The sequence below is a fragment of the Saimiri boliviensis genome, chromosome 1 (genome assembly GCF_048565385.1).
Source record: "Saimiri boliviensis isolate mSaiBol1 chromosome 1, mSaiBol1.pri, whole genome shotgun sequence".
Classification (NCBI taxonomy): Eukaryota; Metazoa; Chordata; class Mammalia; order Primates; family Cebidae; genus Saimiri; species Saimiri boliviensis.
Window position 1 is genome coordinate 83,352,173 of NC_133449.1, and position 27,491 is coordinate 83,379,663.

Consider the following 27,491-nt stretch of genomic DNA (forward strand, 5'->3'; position numbering starts at 1 on the left):
CCAGCAGTAAATCTACTGAATATTCCAATCCTGTGAACACACTGGTCATGCTCCATCCAGTGGAAGCACTGGTCTATGCTCTAAGCTGCTACTCTCTTGCTGCCTTTCAGTCTAGGTTTGGCTCCAGACACTGAAGTTCCAATTCCATGCTGTATGTATCCCCAATCTAAGAAATATAACAAAGTTTTTTTTCAGATTAGGACTCTCTAACACATTTCTTTAAGCAAAAGAACACAGAAACAAGTTGACAAGAACTTGATTCTTAATGGACTTCCTCAACAAAAATGCCAACTGGAAGGCTTGTTTTTTTTCCTTTGTTTTTCTCTACTCTTCTCCTGGCAGGACGTTTGTAGAGATGGTCTCTGGCTGCGAGGTCACTGGTGCACACTCGCACCTGTCCTGCTGTGCAGAGCTGGAACGCTATATTTACGGATTTTGTAAGCAGAGTTCAGCCAAAGGATAGCCCTTCCCAAAATTCAGTTCCCAAAATATTTGCACATATTTTTCAAAATGTAGGAAGCACACCACACAGTGTTCTTTCCGGAATATCAGAAACAGAGGTTTTTGGTGGTATCAAGGCAACCTTTAAATTCTATGGCTTGGAGGGTGAGCTCTCCTTGGGGGAGGAGGGTTACAATTTCTGCAATTCCCAAACAAGTTAGCTTCACCTTTGAGAAAAGGCATTTGTTATAAGCTGAATAACCTAAGAAGGTACATCAAGTCCCTGTTCACAGTAACATCTGAATCCAAATGTTTCGTCAAGTACAGGTAAACTATGGTAGAAGAAAGGAAACTCCTAGCATCAAGGGACAGGTCAATAAAGAGGTGACTACCTGGTGGCTGGAGTGAGCCTCAAAGGAAGGAGGAGGAAAGTACTCAAGTGCGCTTAGTGAAAAACTTGAAAAAAACAAAAAAAATTCATAGTTTCTGCTCTGCATTTGTTAAATGATGCCAATACAGTATCTGTAACAAAATCTATTAATTCCTTCTCTTCTTCTGAGCCAGACATTTTTCATGATGCTCATTTTCAGAGAACCCAAGACAATTCCTCACCGCAACTCTAGTTTCTCTAGCTTTATAGTAATAAAGAGCGAAGCCAGGTGTGCTGGTTCCTGGTGAGGGCCCAAGATCAACACCCAGGAGCAGATTTTGGATCTTCATGTCCCATGCTGTCTGTTTATCCCAATTTACAATTTCCTGAGCATCTACTTCCATAAACATATGCCCATATCGTCATTTGTAATAGTCGTATGGTGGTCTCCTATAGGGATGTACCAAAATTTATTTAACCAAGTCCCTACTACAGGACACATATTTGTTTGCTATTCTCAACAATACTTCCATGAGCAGAGTAATATCATTATGACCTTGTCCAATTATCTTCACAGGATAAATTTGCTAGAAGGAAACCAACTGCCCTTCCATCCACCTTGTACAAGAGGGCCTATTTCCCTCTACCTTAATCAGCGCCAAGTATTAAGTTGTCTAAGATCACTGCAGGTCTCTAAAGTGATAGCTTGTTATTTTAATTTGGACATCTGCTTCCTAGTGATGATGGATATGTTTTCATGTAAGTCGATCATTTATTTGGGTAAGTTACCAACATTCTATGCTTCTGTTTATGTATATGTTCAACAGAAAAAATAACTGAACTTACATCTAGGACTGTTTTGATGATTAAAAGAGTGAATACATGTGAAACGCTTATAATATGCAGAAGATAAAAGCATTTCAAGAAAATGTTAGCTGTTACTGTTATTTATACTTTTTTAACATATTTCTGATACGGGAAGAAATCTTCCTTTGGGATCAATAGTGCTCACATAGGTGGTTACTTTTTGTGAACAGCACAGATGAAACAATTATTACTGGGTAACAAGAACTATTGTATAAGCTCACATGTAGTTCTAGAAGGGGACTGCCCTCCCTTCATTTAGTTAAAATGTCTACTAGAACCATTTAAATACTAGGCTAGTTTTCTGTAATATGAATTAAGAAACTGTACCTTTTAATAAAAATTTTAACTATATTATTTGATTTACTTGCTTTTTAATAGAGTAATTATGGTTTTCCCCAGAATTTTTTTTTTTTTTTTTTTTTTTGAGATGGAGTCTTGCACTGTCACCCAGACTATATGTAGTGCAGTGGCGTGATCTCAGCTCACTGCAATCTCCGCCTCCTGGGATCAAGCAATTCTCCTGCCTCAGCCTCCCGAGTAGCTTGGACTACAGGCATACGCCATCACAGCCTGCTAAATTTTGTGTGTGTGTGTGTATTTTTAGTGGAGACAGGGTTTCACCATGTTGGCCAGGATGGTCTTGATCTCCTGGCTTCGCGATCCGCCCGCCTTGGCCTCCCAACATGCTGTGATTACAGGCATGAACCACCATGCCTGGCCTCCCCAGAATTTTTAAACAAAATTATACAACCAAAAAAATCCCTAAAAGGAGGTTATTGGTTAAATAAATCACCATACATATAATATGTGGACGTTCATGCATCAGATAAAAACAATGATATTTTATGTCTACATAAAACATGGAAAATGCTTAGAGAAAATAAAGGCAAAAATATATGCAAATTATGATTCTAACTTTGTTTTAAAACATACATATATCTGAAACAATATACACCAAATGTTAAACGTATTTAGCACTGGGTGGTGGGATTAAAGGCAATTTAAATTTTCTTATTTTTATTAATTGTATTTTCCTTAATTTCTATGGAGAACACTTTATTTTTGAAATGAGAAATTTTAAGTATTTGTACAGGTGGGATTCCAATGTAGTGTGCAGTTTGCTGGACAAAGCAGAGCTGTCTGGCAAGACAGAGCCCTCTTGGACAACAAGGTTCTCTTGGAAACATGATTTGAACAGATTTGAGGGGGTGGCATCACATAAGGATCCCTTGAACTCTGAACCTGAGATTCCTGCCTCATCTTCCCCAAGTTGGCAAGGCCCTGAGTCGATTCTGTCTGCTTACCACCCAACAGTGATGTCCACCTCTTTCCAAACAATGCTCCAAATGTATGATTGGCACACAAGTCCCTGCTTTCCTCCAGACAAACCCCTGCCACACACCCACAACCTCCTATGATTCTCAGACTCACTGCTGAGTTGCCCTCTCTCTACTCGACTCAAGCTCACCTCCTCCAGTGAGGTCTTCACTGTATCTTCTATGCCCACATCTGTCACAGTGTAACACATTGCCCTACAGACCTGTCAGCCGACTTCTGCCCCTGTTCTTGACTGTGAGCAGGCTGGATGAGATACAACAGAATGGTGTGATTGGTTGACAAGTGCAGACAGAACTTGTCTTAGGACATTCTTTTATTTAAAAAAAAAAAAAAGCTTTATTGAGGTATAACCCTGTGCATATTACACAATTTGGTAAGTTTTGACATGTGTATATTCCTGTGAAACCATCACTGCCATCAACAAATTGAGCATATCCATCACTCCAAAGTTTCCCATGCCTCTTTATAGTCTATGCCTCCTGGTCCAGCCTCACTTACCCTTATATCCTCCACCTCCAGACGACCATGGATCTGCTTTCTGCCACTACAGATTGGTTTGTAATTTCTATATAAATGGAATCATACAGTTAGAACTCTTTTTTGTTCTATTTACCCAGTATAATTATTCTGAGATTCACTGATGTTGCTGCATATAGCAATAGTTTGTTTTCATTGCTGAGCAGTATTCTATTAAATGGCTACAAGAGTTCATTTATCCATTTACCCATGATGGACATTTGGGTTGTTTCCAGTTTGGGGCTACTACAAACAAAGCTGCTATAAGCATTTGTGTATCTTTTTTTTTGTATGAATGTGTGTTCTCATTTCATTCCTAGGTATCTCTACTTAAATACCTAGGAATTGCATGTCTGGGTAATGAGAGGTCATACTATAATTTGTTAAAGAAACTGCAAGTTTTTTGTTTGTTTTGTTTTGCTTTGCTTTGTTTTTTTGAGACAAAGTCTCACTCTGTTACCCAGGCTGGAGTATAGTGGTGCTATCCTGGCTCACTGCAACCTCTGCCTCCTGGGTTCAAGTGATTCTCCTGCCTCAGCCTCCTGAGTAGCTGGGATTACAGGTGTGCACCACCACACCTGGCTAATTTTTGTATTTTTAGTAGAGATGGGGTTTCACCATGTTGGTCAGGCTGGTCTCAAACTCCTGACATCATGATCTGCCCAACTCTGCTTCCCAAAGCGCTGGGATTATAGCCATGAGCCACTGTGCCCAGCCAAAACTGAAAGTTTTTTAGAACGATGAGCAAACAAGGACTCAAATGTACCAGGAAAATATCCTCTTAAAAGGAAGATACGTCCTTTTTATTAGGGATGATGAGTCACTTTATGATGTGAATACTCATCCGTTGTAATTTTTAAAATACAATATTCACATTTGAAGTTTCTCAAGTCAGTCATACTGATATTAATTACAGTTATGTAAAAACTTGCACTCTGTCCACTGTCCAATTCCTACATTGTACCTCATTCTTTTCAGGATTTGGGTAGCACCATTAATTACTCTTTTCTCTGTATTCTCTACAGTGGTGTTTATGAGAAAGGGCACGACACTGTGATTATGTTTGAGTGTTGAAGGAGGACCCTTTCTTTGCATGTTTTCCAAGTAAAGAGAGTAATCCACTCACATGACTTTGGCAAGTTATATTAACTTCTGTATCTTTGATAACACCCTATCATCACCCACATTTAGATGTAAGGTATTAGAGGCCTCCTATTTAAGAGGGTATTCAGCAATACAACATGGGCTACAGATACAAAAGCAATTTCACAGGCAAATATCTACATTGGCAGTTGGTCTTGGATCCTCTCCTTCAATTTTAACTTCAATTCAGAAAACATAAAAATAGGGCCAGGTGCAGTGGCTCAGGTTTGTAATCCCAGCACTTTGGGAGGCCCAGGCAGCCAAATCAATTGAGGCAAGGAGTTCAAGACCCACCTGGTCAACATGGCAAAACCTCGTCTCTACTAAAAATACAAAAAGTATCCAGGTGTGGTGATACATGCCTCTAGTACCAGTTCACTAGAACCTGTTGCAGTCAGCTGAGATTGCACCATTGCACTCCAGCCTGGGTGACAGAGTTAGACTCTGTCTCCCTCATGCCCAAAAAAGAAAACACAAAAACACACAATTTATAGGATATATATGTAAGAGCAATCCAGAACACAGAAGGAAATTATAAGAAAACTAGAAACATCAAGATTTGCTCTTTAGGCCAGGTGTGGTAGCTGGTAGGATGGCTAAAGCCCAGGAGTTTGAGACCAGCCTGGGCAACATGGCAAAACCCCATCTCTACAAAAAATGCAAAAATCAGCTGGGCATGGTGGTGAGTGACTGTGGTCCCAGATATTCAGCAGGCTGAGGTGGGAGAATCCCTTGAGCCCAGGAAGTGGAGGTTGCAATGAGTTGTTATTGCACCACTGCACTTCAATCTAGGCAACAGAGTGACAGACCCTGTCTTTTAAAAAAAAAAAAAAAAAAAGCTATTTAGTTGTATCTAAACTTTTAAAAAAGGTTAGATTTTCTGATGGATACTGTATTTAATAATCTGCAGACATATTAAACTGCACAACAATTTTCTAAACACAGTTTTTAAAGGATCTGAGTATAATGGCATAATAGAGCTAAACAGTCTGGCAGCTTTTATTATTTCTATTAACTTTTCTGCTCTAGTTTATACAAGCCAATAAATCTCATTCTATTCCACATGAAACAAAATCCACTCAGTAGTCAATTTCATTTCTATTGCAGGCTGGGGGTATCTTTACTTGAGACATAAGACACATGTCCATGTGTCCTCAGCATGAAGACTGCTGTGACTTATTAAATGTTCCAGAAGCAAACCTTTTAAGTAAAAACCAAACCCCATATAAAATGTTACTAGCCTGCCTAAGTCTGAAGGCATGTACCACAGCAGTCAGTCAGTCAGTCAGTGTAAAGGGCAGTAGGTCCACCACCTGCAATGAGGTCACAAGAATGACACAGCCGTTGAAACAGGTGTTAAGTAAAACTCTCCTTAAACCCAGCAAATCCACTTTTAGAAATCTAAGGGAAAAAGTAACTTCAGATAAAATTATGAATACAGTGACACTCATCACTGTGCTTTTTTTAGTTGCAAAAAAAAAAAAAAATGCAGACAAATTAAATGTCCAGTAATAGGACACACCTACTTTAGAAATAGGGTACATCTACTTTATACAGCCATAAAAAGTGTTTTCAAAACAATTTAATATGAATACAACCCATAAAAACAAAGGGTATAAATATATGAGTGTATACGTGAGAGCAAACCGTAAACTGGACCAGAAGTATAAAACTCCTCAGCTCAAGGATTATAGGAATATTCTTTTTTTCCTCTCCTCTTTTTTTTTTTTTTTTTAAGACGGAAAGTCACTGTTGCCCAGGCTGGAGTGCAGTGGCACAATCTCGGTTCACTGCAACCTCCACCTCCCAGATTCAAGTGATGCTCCTGCCTCAGCCTCCCAAGTAGCTGGGACTGTAGGCATGCAACATCATGCCTAATTTTTGTTATTTTTAGTAGAAACAGAGTTTCTACTAAACCTGTTTCTCTTGACCTCAAGTGATCCACCCACCTCAGCCTCCCAAAATGCTGAGATTACAGGCGCAAGCCACCACACCAAGCCAGGAATTTTCTTTAATGTATTACTCTCATACTCAGAAGTTATTTTTTAATTACAGTATATCCTAAAAATAATTATCTTGAGGTCTTTTTCTAAAAGCTCTTAAAATATCACATTATTTCTCTGGCAACATCCTAAAGAACAAAATTTGTTCACCAGCCATGCTGTCTGTTTCTTTAAGGGCCAATTCGCAAAGCCGAATAGAAAAATCTGGATTTAGAAAAGAGAGAAATGAACTGAGTGCAGTGACTCACAACTGTAATACCAGTACTTTGAGAGGCGAGGTGGAGGACTGCCTGAGCCTAGAAGTTCAAGACCAGCATGGACAACATGGGGAGATCTCGTCTCTACAAAAATTAAAAAAAAAAAAAATTTAGCTGGGTATGGTGATATGCATCTGTGGTCACAGCTACTCCAAGAGGCTGAGGCAGAAGGAATGCTGGAGCTCAGGAGGTTGAGACTGTAGTGAACTATGTTCGTACCACTGCACTCCAGCCTGGGTGACAGCCTTGTCTCCAGAAAAAAAGAGAGAGAGACAGAGAGACAGAGAGAGAGAGAAAGAGAGAGAGAGAGAGAGAAATGAGAAGTAAATTAACTGAAAAATGATTATTCAAATCACAGAATTTAATTGTTATGGTTATAAATCACTTAAAATATGATATCCAAAAGTTTACTTTAAATGGCAACTCTTCAGGAACATATGTACTCCAAGAAGTTATTCTTACATTAAGATGACCAAGAATTTCTGATCAGCCCTTCATCAAGAATGCCAACCACCACAATAGCTCAAATCCTATTACCTAGTTGGTAATGAAATTTTTTTCTACCTAAGTGTAGAATGATGGAAAAAGAAAATATTTCAAGTCACATAATAATGTGGATGACCTTCAACCCTCAAATATTGTTTTGGAGACTTTTCACAATCTATTACTATGTGAAAGAGAAGGTAAATCCTCACAGTGACAGGCTATGATGCCAGGGGAATCTTTCTGTCAGTCAAGTTTATTATTAACAGTTTTTCTGGACCTAAAAATGTACAGTCTAACCTTGACCTTAGTAAGGTCCCTTAAGAGTTTCTTGACCAAATTATTTGCCACAACCGCCTGACTGGTTTCCCTGCTCTGAACTATGCCTAACTGAAATCCATCCTCTTCCAAGCTGGAGCTCAAAAGAGCTTTGAACACACAAGCTTGACTAAAATGTTTCAACACCCTCTCCACTCGTCTTTTGGGTAAAACTTCTTTTCAAGGCATGCATGAGTTTTTGCCTGCCTCAGCTCCCTTCACTCCTCAACACAGCCTTCTTTCTTCCAGCCACAGCAAAACAGGTCCTCAAAACACACTGTTTTCTCCCTCCCTGGCTTTCTGCATGCTGTTCTCCCGGCGTGGGACTCTCCCACACCTTTATCTTTCCAGCTAACACTAATCATTCTTTAAGAGTCACCTCAAGCCTCATCCTTCTTCACTAAGCCGTCCCTATTCCTCCCATCTGGCATCTACCTGAGTAAGATGCCTATTGACTAGACTGAAGCCCATGAATATCTTTGCTATGAAGGTGGTTATCCAACTTAATGCAATAAAGAATGTCCACTACTGAGGGGAAATTCACGAATGGCAGATTAATAAAATATCCAATTATTTCAAACTGCTTATTCCCAATCAGAAATTTCTGGAGAATCTCATTACCATTTTCAGTGATTCCAAGACTGTTCAAATTTCCTATTAAATATTTTCCTATTTTGTGGACCCCACCTGAATTGAAGAGCTAACAGAGGGGATCCCTTAAAAATACTGTCTGCATTTAGCAATCTGTTTATAAAATCTTCATAAACTTAGGCCAGGTGCTGTGGGTCTTGCCTGTAATCCCAGCACTTCGGGAGGCCAAAGCAAGTGGACAACCTGAGGTCAGGAGTTCAAGACCAGCCTGGCCAACATAATGAAACCCTGTCTCTACTAAAACTACATAAATTAGCCAGGCATGGTGGCACACACCTGTAATCCTGGCTACTCGGGAGGCTGAGAAAGGAGAATCGCTTGAACCTGGAAGCAGAGGTTGCAGTGAACTGAGATTACGCCACTGCACTCCAGCCTGGGTGAGGAGAATGAAATTCCATCTCAAAAAAAACCAACTTAATAAATTGTTTTCCATTCTCTGTCATCATCCCAGCAAAACTGAGCAGATTTTGGGGTGTTCTGTGAGACCAGCAAGAACAGTTAATGCTGAGGTTCTCTCATATTCTTATGGAAACACAGCTAGAATTACAAATATTTTAGGCTTGTAGATCTTCTTGTTGATCCAGAAAAATCCAACTGATAAAAACCACAGTGGGAAGGTTATATCAAAGTAAAGGATATCTTCTGTAAATAACCCACATTCTCAGGAGTATTTTCCAAAACATTCCCAATTAGAGACTGCTAAATGTATGCACACTGTTTGTAAAAGGTCTTAATTGTCTGAAATGTCATCAGCTCTCAAATCAGAATTATGATTTTTATTTTTATTTTGGAGACAGGGTCTCTTGTCTCTTGCCCAGGCTGCAGTGCAGTGGCACGATCTCAGCTCACTGCAAACTCCAGCTCCCAGGTTCAAGTGATTCTCGTGCCTCAGTGTTCTAAGAACACACACCACCACGCCCGGCTAATTTTTGTATTTTTAGTAGAGACAGGGTTTCATCCTTTTGGCCAGGCTGGTCTCAAACTCTTGACCCTCAGGTGATCTGTTCGCTTTGGCCTCCCAAAGTACTGGGATTACAGGTGTGAGCCACCGCACCTGGCCTAGAATTATGATTTTAAAACTCAGCAACTTGCGTCTGCATATTGCCTATATTTTTCAAAGTACTTTCAATTAAATCATTTTTTTTTTTTTTTCTGAGACAAGATCTCACCCTGTTGCCCAGAATGGAGCACAGTGGCACAATGCTTTTTTTTATTTTATTTTTAAATAGAGAACAGGTCTCACTATATTGCCTAGGCTAGTCTTGAACTCCTGAGCTCAAGTGATCCCCCCACCTTAGCCTTCCCAAGTACTGGGATTACAGGCATGAGCCACCAAATCCAGCCAATTAGAGCATTTTATTTGGTCTCGTTTTTGTCACTCATTTCTCAATGTCAAATCCCAGCTTTAAAAGTTATTTTTCTTAATTTTCTATTTCTAGAAAAGTAGATTGTTATTTTAGCCTCTTACAAAGTGAGCCTTTGTGAGATTAATAACTTCATTAAAATTGAAAGTAGAAAAATAATTCACAGAAGAGTGTGAAAAATTCTGTTATTTTTTTCCCCTTTACAAAATGTACCATCTGGAGTTATTCTGCAGCCAAAAATACATCGGGAGATAGGACTTTTTTTATGGTGAAGGGAGGAGGGGAAACTAAATCATAAGCCACTGGGATGAGATAATGCACAACACTGAAATCTGAGAAAAAGGGTCCCGGAGATCATTCTCAAAGCTTACACTTAGCCTGTGTGACCACACAGGACCTCTGACACACCATCTTTTATACTGAAGAAAGAAATAGCACTCACAGAATGAAACTGGAGCGGAATTCGACAGGATGCCAAAAATAAACAATAAAAAGAAGTGGATTTTAAGAAGACAACTACAGTGAGTCAGACATCACAGCAGTCCAAGGTGAAAACAGAGAGTTTTCAGGGGTGCAAGGGATCTTAGAAAGGTCCTTGGTCTGGTCTTACCATGGGCTGCCTTCAACTGCAAGGAAATCAGTTTCCCTCCCTAGTCCTCAGTTTCCTCATCTGAAAATTGAGGCATCAGGGTATGGCCCATGGGTCTCAAACTTGGACGCTCACCAAAATCACCTAGGAATTTCAAAATACAGACTCCTGGATCTAGTGCCTAGAAATTCTTATTCAAAAAGGATAGGATATGGTCCAGAACCTATCATGTTTTTAAGGGCCCCTCAGGTGGTTTTGATGTACATGTCTGGAAACCACCAAACCAGATGACCTTTAAAGTATCACCTCATGCTTTGGTTTTAATTGCAATCAATCTTACTGCCAAAAACCCAGGTCTACTTATTTGGAGAAGACCTTTCTGTGTACTACACTAAGAATCAAAAGATAGTACCTCACAACGCATATAATCAAGGGCTTAGAGGTAAGTTTTCTACTTGTTCTTTATTTTCTTGGATCAATCTCAACAAATTTTATAACAGTGAAAGAAGATACAAAATAACATGTACAGCGTTAAGTCTGTTTATATAAAGTTCAAAACCAGCGTTTGTCACATTTTCAAATGGTTCAGCAAATAAAATATGTGTGTACATCCATCTATTGAGATATAAAGAAAACATGGTAAAATGTGAACAACTGGGAATCCAGGTGAATATGCAAAAGTTCACACAACTATTTTGCTACCTTTTTGTAGGTTTGATGTTTTTTCAAAATAAAAAAGATAGGAAAGAGTTTAAAAACCAGGCAAAGCTAATTTATATTGTTTAGGAGTACAAACATGGGTAGTAAAAAAATTAAGAAAATAATTATCAAAATTCAGAATAGTATCAACACTGGGAAGAAAGATAAACTTATGCTGAGGACGAGCCTCGCTGGGGTCTTCCGACGCTGGCAGTTGCTTCACCTGGGCATATAAACACGTGTATTAAACTCTGTATAAATTCTATGTACCTTCTGTGTGTACATTTCACAGAACAAAACAGGTAAAAACAATGCGATGAGGTATATAAAAATACAAAGAAAATTGCTATATACTTGTTAAACATTATTTGAAAAAATTGCTTTTGCTCTGTAATAAGCAAACATAAGTCTCAGTATTTTTGCTACGAGTCATTTACTTGAGATCATTTATCAAAAGGCACTTACCAAATTTTGAGGCTAGCAATATAATAATGTCATCTTATTTTTATATGAGCTAGTTCTTACATAACCATCAATTCTGAATCTGGTTTAGTTTGGTATTAGGTAATGTATCGTACACAATTTATATTGTTGATGTATAAAATGTGTGTTTTTCTGATTTCCTCATTAGAATTTTTTTTGGTGTTTTTTAACTTTTTCAAAAATCAGCACAATTTTTTCCTTTGAAATTAAATAGATTACTTGGTTTCCAACATATAATTATGTTTATCATCATAAAAAGTTTTCACCTAATGGAATTATTTAAGCAATATTATATTAATGGAAAACATTATTCTCAGGGCTAATTACTAGGTGCCTTTGATGTGTACTTATTTGCATTTGCTGTGTGCATGACATACTACTGTTTTATAGTACAATGAATTGCAGAGCAACGATGATTCAATAAATGTACATCTATTTTGCACGCTTGCATAAACTAAGCATTTTCTCTGAGAAGCCGTCCCTGATTTTCAGCCTAGATCCAATTCCTCTGACATGTGTTCACAAAGCTGCATACTTTTCCATCACAGTATTAAGTATCTAATGCCACATTTCTTTGCTAATAATAATTGTCAGTCTACCCAGCAGACTACAGCGCCATTGCTTTCTTAGTGTTACAATAAATGAATAAATGAATCAGTGAAGTTATGCATCATTAGGATTTCACAGTTATCTTTTAAGAAATACTCAAAGTCAAAGGTTAGTCAGAATTTCACATTCTTAAATTGACTTTTAATATTGTGATATTAATTCACTTGATGGTCTCCTCCTGTATCTTCTAAATCAATATCGAAATCTAAATTATCATCCCTTCCTTCATTTCTTCTGCAGCTTCTTCTATGGTTGCAACTTAGATTATTTTCAATACTTTCTGTTTTTTTCTGGTTCTTTATTGAACAGAATAACAATGTCTTCTTTCTTTCCACATTTTGTGCAAACTTCAAGTTCATAGGTGCATGGCCTACACAAGTGATAAGAATCCTTCACTGTCTTTCATAAACATTTAACACATTTTTAAGGTTTTAATAATGATCTGTACTTTTTGTATGTTACACGTCACTCAAGAATTTCTTTATAGCGCTGACACACTCCATCAGGAAGTTTTGCATTAATTTTCTTGGTCTTAACATTCTTATTGAACTTGTCATTTTTGAAGCTAAATGTATTCTGGTGCCTGAGGCCTGGAATGAGCCACGTTGCCTTTCTGGGAGCTCATGGCAGAAACCACAACCACCCGGCGCCAGCACAGGCACAAGGACGAAGAGAAAACCAAGGAACTACTCCCAGGAATTAACACTTCTCTATTTGTCCTTTAAAATTCTTTTTTTTTTTTTTTTTGAGATGGAGTTTTGCTCTTGTTACCCAGGCTGGAGTGCAATGGCGCGATCTCGGCTCACCGCAACCTCCACCTCCTGGGTTCAGCCAATTCTCCTGCCTCAGCCTCCTGAGTAGCTGAGATTACAGGCACGCGCCACCAGGCCCAGCTAATTTTTTGTATTTTTAGTAGAGACGGGGTTTCACCATGTTGACCAGGATGGTCTCGATCTCTTGACCCCGTGATCCACCCGCCTTGGCCTCCCAAAGTGTCCTTTAAAATTCTATCCTACAAAAGGCCTCAAACATCCGTTAGCATAGAGAAACAGTGGCACCCTGAAGAGTTACCAGGATGGCTATTCCAGAAGACACTCACCATCAACGCTGGCTTTCCTATTACTCCTCTTAGCATTTCTTTTTAGTCTTTCCAGCTTCCCATATTCCTGTTCTCAGGAGAAGTTAACATTTCCTACCTAGCTCTCTGAGCTTGAGGAAAGAGAATATAGAAAATCAGGCAAAATAAAAGTGTGAAACATAATTAAAAATAGCAGATGAGTATTAACAAAAAGTCTAAAACTTACTGACAATGGGAAAGGAAGAACAGCATGCCTCTTCTGGCAGTCAAAAGCGGGACAGAAGTGAATGAGAGAAAAATACACACAATTCTTAAGCGTACAAAAGTCCTAGGAGGGTCCTGATCACTTATTCCTCAGAGAAAGGCAGTTAATACCGTGCAGTTAGCACTTGCCAATACACATATTTGGTTTGTTTTTTGTTTTTCAGACAGGGTCTCACTCTGTCCCCGAGGCTGAAGTGCAGTGGTGCAATCACAGCTCACTGCAACCTCTGTCTCCCGGGCTCAAGTAATCCTCCCACCTCAGTCTCTCAAGTTGCTGGGACCACAGGCATGTACCACCATGCCCAGCTAATTTTTTATTTTTTGTAGAGATGGAGTTTCACCATGTTTCCCAGGCTTGTCTCGAACTCCTGGGCTCAGGTGATCTGACTGCCTTGGCCTCCCAAAGTGCTGGGATTACAGGCATGAGCCACCATGCCCAGCCCCAATACAGATATTTGGATACAACCCCATCAAGAACACTAACCTGACCAGAGGAAAAAAGCAAGAATGGAATGAGGTCTGCTGCTGCACTCACACTTCATCCTGGATTAATAGCACACAATGGCAAAACAGGAAAAACTCTCTGAAGTGACTCACAGACCCCGTGAAGCCACTGGGAGTCACACCCCTAAATCACCCGAGTGCCTTTGATTCATGCAGTCTCAGAGTTCTTCCTACACATTTCCCGCGCTCAGGAAGACTTGGCATTTTCTTTACAGTGGGCTCACGGAAAGCAACAGAAATCTGTTCCTGGGGAGGTGCTAATGTCCAGCAAAATGCAGGAGGCAGGAAGGCACAGCAAAGAGCCCGGATGGTATAGACTGACTGCTGGCCTCCAGACAGCCCCTCTATGTGAGAGTTTCTCACGCCTGCAGGAGGAAGAACCTCTAAAAAGGTCCTGCTGAGGGAAGCATGGTGTAGAAAATCCACATCCTTTGCCATACTTCATCTTTCCTCTAACCCCTCACTCTTCCGTGACCTTACCCACCTGGGATCTTATGTGCTACGTCTGAACAAACATGGGACATAATTGATTCCATTCTCCACCCTTGGTGCCCAGCCCTCCAAGAACATGGGAGTCCACAATGGGAGTTTATTTCATGGGAAATACATGCTGGCACTGTCCCTTTTCCCACACACTAGAGATGAGCCAGGAGAGGCAACTACTGAGGCTGGTCTTTCTCCAGCAGAAGAGATAAAATCCGCTCTCACCTAGTTTAACCCCAGTACTCAAGCTTCAATCCTTTCCTGGGCATTCCTCGGCTCTGAAAGAATAAAGCTGCATTCTCTCTTCCCTGGCCTGGCCTCTTCGGGGTCACATTTGCCTGCCCCCAGTCCTCACCACACCCCTTCAGGCCAGCCGGCTTTAAACAGGGCCTTTCTGTAAGATGTGACACACAATCCATTGCACCAACTGCTGTGGGGCTCCGGGTGCCAAAAGACCATTGAGAAAAAGGCTGCTTAAAAAAGTATGGAGTAACTCAGCACGGCCAAGTCCTGTGGGATTAGCTCTATTCCAAGCCTGCCCTTCCTGTGTCAGGCTTCTCAAATGCTCATGCTCCTCCCATGTTTTGTTGACATCCTAGATCTAGGCTGCCCAATGCAACTGTCTGCTGTGATAGAAATGTTCTGTATCTGTACTGTTCGATATGGTAGTCATGAGCCATGTGTGGCTGCTGAGCATTTGAAATGTGGCTGGTGTAACTTAGGAAATGAAGTTTCAGTTGACTTCACTTTAATTCTTGTAAACGTTAAGTAACCTTCTTGTGCTCACGGCTCCCTACTGGACAGAACAGGCTAGAAGACATCATTCTGAGGGCAGGCCAGAGGATAACGTGCATGCCTGGCTTATGTTAGAATCATCTGAGGACCTCCTGCAAGTCCTGGTGCACATTTCATACCCAAGACAATTAAATCAGATTCCCTGGAAGTGGGACCCAGATATCTGCATTTTTTTTCTAATTTTTTCTTTTTTTCCTTCGGTACAGATGAGTTCTATGTTGCCCAGGCTGGTCTTGAACTTCTGAGCTCAAGCAATCCTCCTTCCTCAGCCTCCCAAAGCACTGGGATTTCAGGCATGAGCCACCATGCCCAGCTGACACTTGCATTTTTTAAGTATCCTCAGGGCATGCCAATGTGCTGCCAGGATTGAGGATCAATGTTCCAAAATGTGAAACGTCTACCATTAATAGTCAATTCCTATCCAACCAGACACTTCAAATACTAAGCCATGTAAATAATGAGGCCAGATATTCCACCCACCATGCCATCTTGTGACACTGTGCCAAACCTCAGGCTTATCAAGAGCAAAACCATGTTCAAAAAATGGGCTGCTAAAGGAAGCCATGAGGAGGAAAGGAGACAGATCTGAGAAGAAGGTAAAAGGAGGAAGCCAAGAGTTTTACAAATAACTGTCAGTATACAAAGCTGGCTAGCATCAATCTATATATACAAATAAGTCACTTTCTGGAAAGTCACCAGTTAACAACAAAATACACCTCCAAATCTAGTACTTTGAACAAACAGCTTTAATTGGATTCCTTCCCTTGGCTACCCCATCCAAACACTATCTGTGCCTAAATAGTAAGCTCTTACCACTATGCATTTTTCTTCAAAAGATTATCTGAAACCTGTGCTTTTTCACTGGGGACATTAAACTCTTTAAATAGCAGCAATTAAAAAGCCAGTATTGGTCCAAAATCCATTTGCTCTGGCTCACTCTTGTCCAGCAGGTACAATCTGAACCTTTACTTGCCATTACTAATTTCACCAAGTGTATCATTAACCTGGTGAAGCTTTTCCTCAGGGACCTGATTTAACAGAGGTATCATACCCAGAGTTCAAACACACACACACACACACACACACACACACACACACACACACACACACAGTCACTCAGGTTTCTGCAGCCTCTAATCTTACAATCAGCATTTCCCAAAGGCATGCCATGCCCTTCAGGTTGACTGCGGATAGAGTTTCCAAAGCTGGGGCAAAAAGCTCACCAGCATTTTCTAGGCAGCACTGCTGAAAATCAAAAACAGCAAGAGAGATTCTAATGGCAAGAGTATTTGAAGGTTACTTATTCCCCACCCCCCAAACCTGTTATTCATTTCTGGAATTTTCTTTTCATCATCATCATTATTATTATTTAGAGATGTCAGTTTTGCTTATTGTCCAGGCTGGCCTCAAACTCCTGGGCTCAAGTAATCCTCCCACCTCAGCTTCCCAAGTAGTTAAGACTACAGGTGCTCACCATGGTGCCAAGCTGAATGTCACTTTTAATGACAATAAAAATTGTTCCCTGTACATTGACAAATGATACATAAATGACCTCAATTTAATCCTCTCCCCAAATTATTTAATATTACTAAAGTAATTCAATTATAAAACTGAGAACTCCTAGAGTTGGCCCAGGCTTCAATAAGTCATCTTAACTAACGGACTCCCCTCCAAGCAGAAAGAAATGGCTTCAGTTCATCCACACTCACAGCCAAGAAGTTCTCAAAGAGCAAATGTAATCCCTGCTGCTGTAGCAAACCCAATTCAACTCTTTTTCATCTTGTTCTTTGTAGGAACCAGCAGCAGCAACTCAGTAACAACTTCTCAATCACCCATTCCAATGCAGGGTAGACAACATGGACTTTTAAAAAAATTAACACAATACTTTCAAAAGGATCTGGACTACACATTTCATATATATCTGAATGTGGGTTACACGGAGTAGAATAAATATTCTTTCTGGATCACAAAACTAGGATTGCCAGATAAATAGTGGATATCAAGTTAAAGCCGAATTTCAGATAAACAATGAATTTTTAGGATAAGTATGTCTCAAACACTGCATAATACATACTAAAAAATGATGTGCTTTTACCTGAAATTAAAGTTTAACCAGACATTCTGGCTTCTTTTTTGTTTGATTTTCTTTTTCCAAAATCTGGCAACCCTGCATATCACTACACTGGAAAAAATCCAACTTCTAAAAGAGGCAGGAAGGAGGTCTAGTTTCACCATTCCCACCCACTCAACCTCCCAACCATTCCTGTATCTCGGCGCCAGCTGTTCAAAAGGTACTCTCCAGTGTAGATGCTAATTAGACACAACCTGATAAATGAGTGCCCCAACACTCAGCCATCTCTGCACCACAGGTGCTCATTATACAATTAAGTGCCAGATATACAGATAGCTGAAAAAGTAAAAGTTAATTTTATTTTCTGAGCCTTTATCTGAGTAAAGGGCTCAGATAAAGCAAGCAAATGAGTTTGAGCAGGTGCCATAAATGGAAAAAGCCATTAGTAAACATTAATGTTATTAAAAGCAAAGTTTGCTCAGAAGGCTTAAGTAGGAAGATCACTTGGGCAACAGAGTGAGACCTTGACTCTTGGGGGAGAAAAAAAAAAACAAAATTAACTTGGGAGAAATAAAGACAATAGAAAGCGAATTGAATACATAAATGGTTATTTCACGAATTAAGTATCCTAAATAATTTTTTTAAATAGCTAAGTCTGTTGAACAGTTGTGTGCCAAACAACATTCCAAAACTTCACACATTTTATTGCATTTAATCTTAACATCCCAGGAAGTGAGTCATGTCCATTTCACAATGTGAAGAAACCAAGACACCAAGATTAGGTAACTTGCTTAACACCAGAGTGACCGAGTCACCTGGTTTGCCTCTGACCATCCTAGTTTATGCCTGCTCTCCTGGTACAACTATTACAAGTATCTCCTTTCATTCTCATAAATTATCTAGTTTGGATAATAAATTATGTCTTTACCTACCAAAGACCACAGTCAATCACTGGCAGAGACAGGGTTCCAACCAGGCACTGTGGCTCCAAGAAACAGAACTCAATCACTGTAAAATACTCCCTCCCAATTCCTACCTTCCACGGAAGAGGACTGAACAATAGGATTTATTTTTTCACTTTTACCAGTCTTACCTTAGATTTCCTACATGGTTACAAACCAATTGAGCAGGGGATAGTAAGGGTCATGTTTTTCATAACTATACTTTATCTGCCTTTAAGTCATTGATATACACAGCATAAGTCATCTGCAGGCAGAGAAGACTCTGCAGTCACGGACATCCCTGGGCCTGAAAATGTTTAAACATTTCAACTTATCAAAGTATCTGGTCAAATATTTAACCAGATCTTTTTCTATTTTAAAACGACCTTCACCTTCCTTCAGCTGACCAGGCAGCCAGGACACTCAGTTGTTTATAATTTTCATTAAAACAAAGGTGGACATGCAGTAGATCCTGGCTTTTAGTTCCATATACAATGGGCTTTCCTCCCTTTCCTACTAATAAAACATATATATATATATATATATATATATATATATATATACACACACACACTCACATATACATACATATATCTTTTTTTACCTTTGGTATTGTGTATTTTCAAAACACTTTCTATTTTCCCGGCAAATGTTTAACCATTCACACTATTACTAGTTTCACTATATGAAAACAGCAAACATGAGCATACACTTGTAGGCTTACTTCATTTATATAATTTTAAAATGCATCCCAAGTGGCTGTAAGATGCCTTTCGAGGTTCAGCACATTGGAAATAGTTGCAAGGACACCAAGTATTTCCACATGTCTGTTAACAGCAATAGTTTCAGCCCTTACTCCTGTGTGAAGCGGTGCGACTGCATCTAGCCTCTCTGAGCTCTGGACTCCTCACTGATACAATCATGTGGATGTACTAAGATCCACAGGGTTTGGCCCAGCTCCCAAATTTCCAATTCTGTTATCCTCTACAATCTTTCTGACTGTGAGCTGCAGCCTGCAATGTGAAAACATTGCTCTTCCACGAAACTCCCTAACATTTGAGCTAGTCTAGAGGGTGGCCCATGAGGGTACCCATTACAGGTCCCTGAACGGTGAGGAAGAAAACAATCCTCTCTCAAAGGCAGACTTACTCCAAGGCTACCATCACTGGAACCTGATACAAGCATCTGAGGGCATCAAACATGAGGATTCTCCAAAGAGAGTGAAATTTCTTCCCCCAAGAAGACCTGCCATAGACAAGGGCTCTGGGACCAGGATCGGGCAGCTCTGTGGCAATCAGTGCAGGTTCCCATGTTTGTCATGTCTCTGGATATATTAAGCCTGATTCCTGTCAGTCCCAGACCATGTGAAAAATGTTTTATTACTGTTTGTTTTTGTATGGGTCATGAATGCTTTTTCCACGACGATACTAAAATCAACAAAAAGAAGACTGGGATGTACGGCTCTGAACAAAGTTTTCCCTGCCTCAAATTCTCCCAAGTAGCATTCAAAAAGCAAGTCTACTACCAGTCAGTCTTCTTTTTTTTTTTTTTTTGAGATGGAGTCTTGCTCTGTCACCCAGGCTGAAGTGCAATGGCATGATCTCAGCTCACTGCAACCTCTATCTCCCGGGTTCAACCAATTCTCTTGCCTCAGCCTTACAAGTAGCTGGGATTATAGGTGTGCACTATCACACCTGGCTAATTTTGTATTTTTAGTAGAGATGTGGTTCTACCATATTGGCCAGGCTGGTCTCGAACTTCTGACCTCTGTCTGTCTACCTCAGACCAAAGTGCTGGGATTACAGATGTGAGCCACTAGGCCCAGCCTCCCAATCATAATGGCAGCAGCAAAAGGGTAGAATGGGGCTGTGAGGTAACGCACAGGTTTAAAAGTGTGTTTCCTGTTATGAAACAGCAATTGCCCTTCATTCTTGTTTACTCACAAAGGAAAAAAGAAAACAGAAAATGAAAAAAGAATTCTTGGCCTGGATTTCACGTGATTTTTAATAGAAAGTGAATCCCTCATTTAAAAGAAAGCTAATGCCAAAAATCTGAAAGTCTGGGGAGTTAAGAGTTTAGTCTTTATAAGGTTTTACCCATGTACTGTTATAACACAGGGGTGTGGAGTCCTTCTTACCTAAAGTTTATTACAGGAAGTTTACAGCCACATTTAACTGAAAACTTCCATACTGAGATTTGTTACATATACAGGCATAAAATCCCTGGCAACAAATGTTGTGTTTAAATTCAATGTCTTCTGGTAGAGAAATACTTAATACCTCTTGACAACAGTTATCTCTCTGTTTCTTATCAGAGCCCTCCTTTCAGTGTGTCTCATTTCAAAACTTCTAGAAAACTTGTTATAGAAAGTCAAAGAGAACTAAGAAAAACACTAAAGTCAATAAAAAAAAAAACTCTGTGTTTGGGCCATCTGTCCAAACCAATTTAATTGTTTTATAACCACTAAGATATGTGGTCAAGGTTTATTTAGCTTTCTCTTTTCAATGGTAAGTTTAGAACACAAATGCAATTCTAAAGAAAAAGTCCTGTGGATTCAACACCGGCATGTAACCAGTAATAACAAATTTTCAAAAACACCACCTGCAATTTGATTCATAATAGTAGAAATCTCTCTCTTTAAATAGTCAACTCTTCTAACAAACAATAAAAACAAAGCTTCTTCCCAAGGCAAGTATCACTTAAAATGCAATTCCAAATATTTGCTTTGCATGAGAACAAATTAGACAACTTAGGGTATCCTAAAGCATATTCTATAAAATCCTGCATCCAAGAGAGGCTATGAAAAGAAAGAAAAGAATTCAAAAGTCAGGTAAGTTTGGGAAACATCGTTATGTTACTCTCCACTTCTAGAATGCCTGTTAGGACATAAGAACTCTGAGAGGTCTTTCACTAAAGAAACCTAGTACATATTAAGCCCAGCATTCTCCAGATTTACTTGACCAGGAAATGCCCTTTATAAATATCACATGTTAATATACCGCAAAACTGGTGCTTCAAAGAAGCTTATGGGAAATGCTGGATGAGACCATATTCTCTACACTGTTATCTATGTTTAGTTTGAAACTTTTAATGATCACACATATCCAGTCTCTTCTCTTTGTGGTCACATGGGAGGATTACTCTTGCCTGTTCCTGGTGGGCATTTGACTATTATGATCAATGGCCTGTGTCCAGCCCATAAGCCCACAGTCCTTGAGTGAGGATGGCAGAGCCCCCGACCACCATATGATGGAGAAGTAATATGAGTGGAAAACACACATCTGTGAGTTTGAGCCACTGAGATTTTGGAGATCTTTGTTACTGCAGCACCAGCCTAACCTGCCTGATACACTATAGAAGGGAATTTTTCTTAAATAAACCTACATATAGTGACCAAAAGTAACAAAATAAATAATAGAGAAATATGGAATAAGCATACAACAAGAATGAATCTTCAAGAAGGCCATTTTGGTCTAAAGAATCTCAATTCAAGCACTAAAGAGCAGTGAATTAAAACTAAACATCTTGGTATGGATTAATTTAAAGTCATCAGGTTTTGTTTGTTTGGAGTTTGTGGAGGTTACACCTTTGACACAAGAAAACTAAAACTCTATTACATAATGTGTCTAAATTCATACTGTTAATAAACAACAGTCATGTGACTTACCGATGGCTGTATTCTTTTCACTATACAGTCTGAATTAGTGGAAAAACCTAAATGATGAATTTTAATTATAGTTTTGAGTGTCATTACTCTGAGGCACTCTGTAAGAATGCCTTTCTGTGGCTCAAACTCACAGAAGCATGTTTCCCACTCATGTTACACATCTGTCACATGGTAGCAGGGGGCTCTGTCATTCTCACTCAAGGACTCTAGTGATAGGCTGGACACAGGCCATTCCCCAGAACTAGTCAAAGGTGCCACTGAAAAGCTAGGGCAGCAGGCAGGAGTAATCCTCCCATGTGACCACAAAGACAAGGGACTCCCTATTGATCATTAAACTAAACTTGACCATTACAAGTTTCTGAACATAGATAACAGTGTAGATAATATGGTCTAATCCAGCATTTCCTATCAGCTTCTGTAAGAATGTGAAAGTACTGTAGAATCAAAAGGAGACAAACAGTTGCAAAATGGAAGACTTGGAGCTTTTAAAGAATAAGTTGTTCTTATAATTAACAAACTAATTGTTTGCAAGGGATACATTCACTTTTTTTTTTTTGATATGGAGTTTCACTTTTGTCACCCAGGCTGGAGTGCAGTGGCACAATCTCAGCTCACTGCAACCTCTGCCTCCCAGGTTCAAGCAATTCTCCTGCCTCACCCTCCCAAGCAGCTGGGCTAACGGTTGTGTGCCACCACACCCAGCTAATTTTTTGTATTTTCAGTAGAGACGGGTTTTCACCATGTTGGCAAGGCTGATCTCGAACTCCTGATGTTAAGGTAATCCACCCACCTGGGCCTCCCAAAGTACTAGAATTACAGGCATGAGCCGCTGAGCCCGGCCTACATTCACTTTTCGAAACAAAGTTTACTTTTTCAAATTATAAAAGTAACATATGTTTACTGCAGAGCAACAGAAAATAAAAAACAGCTCTGAGACAAAAGCAAAAATCACAAGTAATCTTATCCATTCTCCCCTCCCCCAAAACCTTAATATTTGTAGTATTTCCTTATCCCTTTTGTATATTTTTCTACATAGTTGTGATAGTTCCATTTACACAATCTTGTGTTCTGCTTTTTCCCCTTATGTTAAAAACCTTCCCATGTTATTAGATTTTCCATAATAATGTTTTTATTAATATAGTAAACAGCTAATACTTATAAATTTTCCAGGCACTAGGCTAACTGCTTTACTTACAACTTATTTAATCCAACCAATCCTATATGGTCTGTACTATGATTATCCTGACCTTGCTGAAGAGGAAACTGAGACAGAGAACGTGGTTAATAACTTGCTCAGGGTCACAAAGTGGGCCCATGGTGAAATCAGGATTTAGACGCAGGCAGCAAAATTCCATGGTCGGCACTTTTAACTATACACTGTATTGCCTCCAGAATACATATTCACCCCCTAACTTACCAATGATGGACATTTAGGTTATCACCACTTAAAAAAAATCATAATAAAAATCATAATAATGTTACAACAGACATCTTTACAGGCATGTGAAGCACTATTTTATCTAAGCCTACTCAGACAGTAAAACTTCTACCATTCCAACAAGTTCAATTTATTTTCAGCCAGCCAACAACAGCTGTAGAAACATCTAAAATGGCTAGCATTTCATAAACCAACTCATTACTCCCCCTACCAGTGGCACGAACTTGCATATGCGCCTCACCTGTCCACCCCGCTGCCATCTGCAGCACACTTTGGTAATGTTTCCATCGGCCTTCGCACTGCAGAAGGAACCAATTAAAACCCTGGGTCTGTCTGACTGTGCATCCCCCAGCAGATATAAGCAAATTCCATGGATTTTTATGTCTGGAATATTTTAAATGCTAAGCTTATTTGTTCCTAGTCCTATAATCTGCCAGTACAAGGCATACAGACAAGGAGAGATAACATCCCATATGCATGTGTAAAATTTAAGATGAATATTTTTCTAATTCAGACAATAATCCAGAAAAGGGGCATTTGAGTATTTAACTTTTTGCCTGCTTATTGTATAGTGAATAACTGAATTCTCCTGCAAAGTTAAAGGAATGCACACTCTAAATCAGTGGATGGTCTGAGGTGAAAACTACTCAAAATATATTTTCACATCAGGAGATCAGAACATGGTATGTAAGTAAAAGGGAAATGGTAGCCTATAGTTCACCTCTCCTCGATTCAATTTACCAGTTCAGGTATCCAAGGGTGTGTGTGTGTGTGTTTGTGTTTTCAAAAAAAAACTGGACATGTGCAAAAAAAGGAAAAAGCAAAAAACAGAATTTTAATACTTTAAAAGTCATAGGCTCAATAAAGAAATTTTCCAGCAGGGCAACAATGCCACATAGAATTCATCTGCTGTCTAAAAGTGAAAGGATCAATACAATTAAAGAAGCTGCCCACACATGCATTTTCCACAAAATATTTTTCTATGTTATAAAAACACAAAATACGGTTTTTACATATTCTAAAAACATACCCTAAATAACCTCAATTCTACTGACCAAAAAGTAATTATAAATTATAAATCTTTATATAAGGCACTTACATATAACCAGAAATAATGTTTCTATACAAGAAGAGGACCTCTAAAACACATGTAAAATACCCAAAGTGACAAAGCAAAATTCAGACTTATTAGAACATACACAGTGAAATAAAAAAAACAAAGCCTTTTTCAGGATACTCTACTGAGCTCTGAAATTATCACAGTTTGTCTAAATCTAAACTCCTAAAGGACTTTAAGTTATGGGATAATTAACATATGTAGGCCAGGTGCAGTGGCTCATGCCTGTAATCCCAGCTACTGAGGAGGCCGAGGCAGAAGAATCGCTTGAACTTTGAAGACAGAGGTTGCAGTGAGCTGGAATTGTGCCATTGCACTCCAGCCTGGGCAACAAGAGTGAAACTCCATCTCGAAAAAACAAAACAAAACAAAAAACCTTATCTGTTAATATCATCTTTTAGGAAATCCTTAAGTACAGGAAACTGGTTTTCATTTAAGTCTCTCAACATCAAGTTAACTCACTGTTTTCTTGTACTATTTAACATATACATCCTGGAAGTTCTTAGTTTACTTCCACTCATTAACCCAAATATTGCATTTTTTAAAATTTCATCTTCAGAGCACCCAAACTAACTAGTTGTTTAGATTAGTCCCACAGGAAGTAGCCCCCAGCCCCACCATCCAGCTGTACCCCACCCAATCTTGATCACATCACCATCAGGTTCAAGCCTGTATAGACCCATTTCATAGACTATTCCCTACCCCCTTTGTTTTTACCACTCTGACTTAAAAAACAAGTCTTTCTGTTGAAAAAAATTGAGACTACAGTTAGAAAGTAATTTAATTGTAAACAAGAACCAAGTACTGCAGACTATCAATGAACTTACTAAGAAGTCTAAAAGTGAATCAGCTAAGACAAGATTCCACAGCAAAGTAAACAATGCCTCTGACTCTGCCTCTACAATGTGTTAGTTCAAACATCAGTGATTCCTTTCCAAATGCCTATCAAACATATAAAATATGGGACTTTTAAAAAATCTTCAGGGCCCCAGTTTTTATTCAAACTACAAAGACTACATATTCTGCAGAGAGTCGGGTGAGCAGGGCAGAGTTACAAGTGAAGTTTGGGATAATGTGCTACTAAATAGTCCAGTAAAATCATTCAAGATAAGATGTTATAGAGAATTATCTTCTTCATATGCTGATAAGATATTTTAAGACTGTTAGAACGGCAAAATAAATAAATAAACATCAATAAAAAAAGAGGAGGAAAGCAATCATCTCCAACTCTTGGTAACACATTCAGAGGAGCAATTTTGCTCAAATGAAATGACAAGTTTCAAGATATTTGTTAACCTGTGGCTATTTTAAGGCAGGCAAGGCTGCATTAGTGCTTGTCACACAGCCTGCTCCCAACGTCTTGGCAGTTCTCCAACACATTCCAACATTTTATGCACAGCCTTGCTGGAATCATGTCCCACTTATTTCTAAAGACAACCAAGTAAGATGTTGCCACATTACACAAGCAGCCTGCCATGTATTCCCATCAGGTCACTTCGCACAATGCCTGACTGAAAAAATAAAAAATCAGACCACCATCTGAGTGAATGCAGCTTAGTCCAAAAGATACAACTCACATTCACCCAAAAAGAAAGGATCAGAATACTGCTCAAAGTGGGAGAAATGTCATGCCTTACTGCCCAAAGAAAAGTTAGGCGCTCACCAACTAAGAACTGACACCAAGAGAAATGAGCAAGATCAAGGGACACCTTAACTAAAGATGCTAAAGCTTAGTCATGCCACCACTGCCTACATTCTGTACCATGTTGCCCAGGCAGGTCTCAAACACCTGGGCTCAAGCGATCTTCCCACCTTGGCCTCCAAAAGTGCTAGGATTACAGGTGTGAGCCACCCCATCTGACTCCTACATTTTGAAGACTATTAATTGGGTATATTCTAAAGCAGGGGTATCCAATCTTTTGGCTTCCTTGGGCCACACTAGAAGAATAAGAAGAATTGTCCTGGGCCACACATAAAATATACTAACATTAATGATAGCTAATGAGCTATAAATAAATATCACACACACAAAAAAATCATGTTTTAAGAAAGTTTACAAATTTGTATTGGGCCACCACATTCAAGGCCATCCTAGGCCACGGGTTGGACAAGCTTGTTCTAAAGGATAAATCACAGTATTTAAACAGCCCCATTAGCTCTGTGAAAAGAACAGTTTGGGGTTTTTTTTTTGAGACAGGTTCTCTCTTCTCTGCCCAGGCTAGTTGTGAAGCCCTGGGCTCAAGCAACGTCAGCCTCTGGAGTGGCTAGGATTACAGGCACATGCCACCCTGCTCAGCTGAAAAGAACAATTTAACAGAGCAATACATCCTCTAAAAGTCAGTGTGCTAATTGTTAATATTTGGCAAAAACAAAAAAAAGTCCTCCTCAAAAACAAAATGGAATGGTTTTTGAAGTCATTCACATGCTGGTACATTCCATTCTTGCTAAAAAATATATTTAATTAGCACATTTGAGCCTCATGCTCTGCACAGCTGCACAACATTCCAGAGATAGACCAGCTACCGATATATTCTTTACATGAAATACCATTGACTTTAAAAGTTGAAAAGATTGAGAAGCAGTTCTCAAGTATGACTCACCAAAGATATGTTTATTTCACGTGAACAATGGTTTCCTTTAACAAGAGCGTAGTCCAGTGGAAATACGTACCGTAATATAGAATAAAAATGCATGCAGACATATACGAATAAAATAATTCTTCACAGCCAGAAAAATATATACAAAAAATTCAACCAACAGACAAGAATAGTCTTCCTTTGAAATAAGATGATAAGTCAGACTTCTCTCTAACTAAACTTTCACCTTTTATGAATTAAGTGAGATTCCTAGAACTAGGATGAAACTTAGTATTCTTATGTCAGAAACACACACTTCGAAGGCAAAATACGCCTTTCAAAATAAGAAATCATCCTGATTATCAGGGAAACCAGGATTTCCTTTAGCAATGGGTATTGATTTAAAAACAAGCAAACAAACAAAAA

General features: G+C 39.2%; 1 protein-coding gene and 1 pseudogene across 4 annotated transcripts in view; both read right to left on the bottom strand.

The window, feature by feature from the left end:
• SPTBN1 (spectrin beta, non-erythrocytic 1) overlaps positions 1–27,491 on the bottom strand; it is a 218,642-nt gene that overhangs the window by 177,585 nt on the left and 13,566 nt on the right. The gene's annotated exons all lie outside the window — the stretch shown is intronic.
• On the bottom strand, positions 204–27,490 carry LOC141584676 (uncharacterized protein C9orf85 pseudogene; annotated as a pseudogene).